At 51.7% G+C, this 3,322-nt stretch overlaps 1 non-coding gene across 1 annotated transcript; it reads left to right on the top strand.

Annotated features, from left to right (window-relative positions):
* Positions 1-1,796: 1,796 nt before the first annotated feature.
* LOC112206469 (U6 spliceosomal RNA) lies at positions 1,797-1,903 on the top strand. Its single transcript, XR_002940833.1, has one exon. It is a non-coding gene; the product is annotated as a U6 spliceosomal RNA (small nuclear RNA).
* The last annotated feature ends 1,419 nt before the right edge of the window (positions 1,904-3,322 follow it).

The following is a 3,322-nucleotide window of genomic DNA, read 5'->3' as shown; positions in this document are numbered from 1 at the left end:
CATTGTCGGGCTTCTTCAGTGACGTGACTCTGGGGCTTTAACCCAGGAATCCTGCTTCCTCAGCCCATTTTATTCTGAAGGACTCAGTCATCCGAGCCCCCAGTGTTCTGATGGTTTCTCTAACCTGGGGGAGCATTTCATGTCTCCGACACTGAACTTACTATCTGCCCCCCACCAACCAGCTCCTCCCCTACTTTCCTGTCTCCCAGTCTCTAGGCCGGACCCCTAGGTGCTGCATCCTTTTCTCTCAAAGCCCACGAGGCCCCGATCCCTGTTCCTCCTGCCCCCGACTCTGCTGTCCGTTCCCCCGCCTCTTTGTCCCCTAGGCCCTGGCCTCAGCTCAGCTGTTGTCTTCTACTGGCACCCTTGTTCCAGCCTGCAGTCTGCTACCTGGCCCAAAGGGTCTTTTCTACACCCAGACGTGGCCCAGTGCCCTCAGCCAGGACTGTAGTCACGGGACCCTAGTGGGTGTGGAGTGAGGCACGATACTCTCACCTGCTGGAGGGATTAAACGTGGAAGAGTTTAGACTGGGTGTGGTGACTCCCACCTGCAATTCCAGCACTGTGGGAGGCTGAGGCGGGAGGATTGCTTGAGACCAGGCTGGGCAACACAGTGAGATCCCATCTGTACAGAAAATACAAAAAATTAACCAGGTGAGGTGGCATGTGAGTATAGTCCCAGCTACTCCAGAGGCTGAAGTGGGAGGATTGCCTGAGCCCGGGAGGTTGAGGCTGCAGTGAGCTGTGATTGTGCCACTACACTCCAGCCTGGGTGACAGAGCAAGACTGTCTTGAAAAAAAGGCCAGGCACTGTGGCTCATGCCCGTAATCCCAGCACTTTGGGAGGCCAAGGTGGGCGGATCACCTGAAGTCAGGAGTTCAAGAGCAGCCTAGCCAACATGGTGAAACCCCATCTCTACTAAAAATACAAAAAAACCAGCTGGATGTGGTGGAGGGTGCCTGTAATCCCATCTACTTGAGAGGCTGAGGCAGGAGAATCACTTGAACCTAGGAGGCAGAGGTTGCAGTGAGCAGAGATCATGCCACTGCACTCCAACACACACACACACACACACACACACACACACACACACACAGTTTATTTTATTTTTTTCTTGAGACAGAGTCTCGCTCTGTCGCTCAGGCTGGAGTGCAGTGGCATGATCTCGACTCACTGCAACCTCTGCCTCCTGGGTTCAAGCGATTGTCCTGCCTCAGCCTCCCCAGTAGCTGGGACTACAGGCGTGCACTACCATGCCCAGCTAATTTTTGTATTTTTAGTAAAGATGGGAGTTTTGCCATGTTGGCCAGGCTGGTCTCAAACTGCTGACCTCAGGTGATCCACCTGCCTCGGCCTCTCAACATGCTGGGATGATAGGCATGAGCTACCCAACCTGGCCCACATATACCTTTTCATATTATAATTGTTATTAGAGAAAGCCAGGCATTCGGATGGACGAGGCACATCCTCTTGCAGATTCGAATTCACAGACTGCCTTGGTTATCGGCTGGCTGTGTGACCTCGGGTGGGTGTGGTGCTTAATCTCCTTGATCCAATTTGCTGGAGGGACACCCTGTGGGACTATTCTGGCAAACATGATCTGTGGCCTATCCAGCAGCCATCGGCGTTGACACTGAAAGTCCAGTTTTTTACGGCGTCAGCAGACCCATTACCACATCCTCTCATTTCCCTTTGTCAATGATCCCTCAAGGAAAGGTTAGAGGCCAAGGGGATCCTAAGGGAAACTTGCCTGGAGGCCTCTGGGAAGCTTTCTTCCCTTGATAAAACAATCCATGTGCTCACTTTGGCAGCACATATACTAAAATTGGAATGATACAGAGAAGACTAGGATGGCCCCTGTGCGAGGATGACACACAAATTCGCAAAGCATTCCATATTTTTTTGTCCTCAGTAAACTAACACAGGAACAGAAAACCAAACACCGGTCTGAGCACAGTGGCTCACGCCTATAATCCCAGCACTTTCGGAGGCCGAGGTGGGCAGATCACTTGAGGTCTGGAGTTCGAGACCAGCCTGGCCAACGTGGTGAAACCCCATTTCCACTAAAAATATGAAAATTAGCCAGGCATAGTGGCACACACCTGTACTCTCAGTTACTCGGGAGGCTGAGGCACAAGAATTGCTTGAATCTGGGAAATGGAGGTTGCAGTGAGCCAAGATCACACCACTACACTCCAGCCTGGGTGACAGAGTGAGACCCTGTCTCAAAAAAATAAAGAAGCCGGGCGCGGTGGCTCACACCTGTACTCCCAGCACTTTGGGAGGCTGAGGCAGGTGGATCACGAGGTCAGGAGATCAAGACCATCCTGGCTACCACGGTGAAACCCTGTCTCTACTAAAAATACAAAAAAAATTAACCAGCCATGGTGGTGGGCGCCTGTAGTCCCAGCTACTCGGGAGGCTGAGGCAGGAGAATGGCGTGAACCTGAGAGGCGGAGCTTGCAGTGAGCCGAGATTGCGCCACTGCACTCCAGCCTGGGTGACACAGCGAGACTCCATCTAAAAAAAAAAAAGAAAAAAAGAAAACCAACCAAACACCGCATGTTCTCATTTATAAGTGGGAGCTGAACAATGGGAACACAAGGACACGGGGAGGGGAACAACATACACTGGGGCCTGTTGCAGGGTGGTGGGGAGGGAAAGCATCAGGATAAATAGCTAATGGATGCGGGGCTTAATACCAGGTGATGGGTTAACAGGTGCAGCAAACCACCATGGCACACGTTTACCCATGTAACAAACCTGCATGTCCTGCACATGTACCCCAGAACTTAAAATAAAATTAAGGCTGGGCTTGGTGGCTCATGCCTGTAATCCTAGCACTTTGGGAGGCCAAGGCAGGCTCGTCACTTGAGGTCAGGGGTTCCAGACCAGCTTGGCCAACATGGGGAAACACTGTCTCTACTAAAAATACAAAAAATAGACTGGGTGAGGTGGCTCACGCCTGTAATCCCAGCACTTTGGGAAGCCGAGATCAGGAGATCGAGACCAGCCTAGCCAACGTGGTGAAACCCCATCTCTACTAAAAATACAAAAATTATCCGGGCGTGGTGGTGGGTGCCTGTAATCCCAGCTACTCGGGAGGCTAAGACAGGAGAATCGTTTGAATCCGGGAGGTAGAGGTTGCAGTGAGCCGAGATCACGCCATTGCACTCCAGCCTGGGCAACAAGAGCAAAACGCCGTCTCTAAATAAATACATAAATGAAATAAAAATACAGAAAATCGCCAGGCATCATGGCGCATGCCTGTAATCCCAGCTACTTGGAAGGCTGAGGCAGGAGAATCACTTGAACCCAGGA

Source organism: Pan troglodytes, chromosome 20 (genome assembly GCF_028858775.2).
Source record: "Pan troglodytes isolate AG18354 chromosome 20, NHGRI_mPanTro3-v2.0_pri, whole genome shotgun sequence".
Taxonomy (NCBI): Eukaryota; Metazoa; Chordata; class Mammalia; order Primates; family Hominidae; genus Pan; species Pan troglodytes.
Note: the sequence above shows the minus strand (reverse complement) of the source record. Positions and strands in the feature narration are given on the sequence as shown.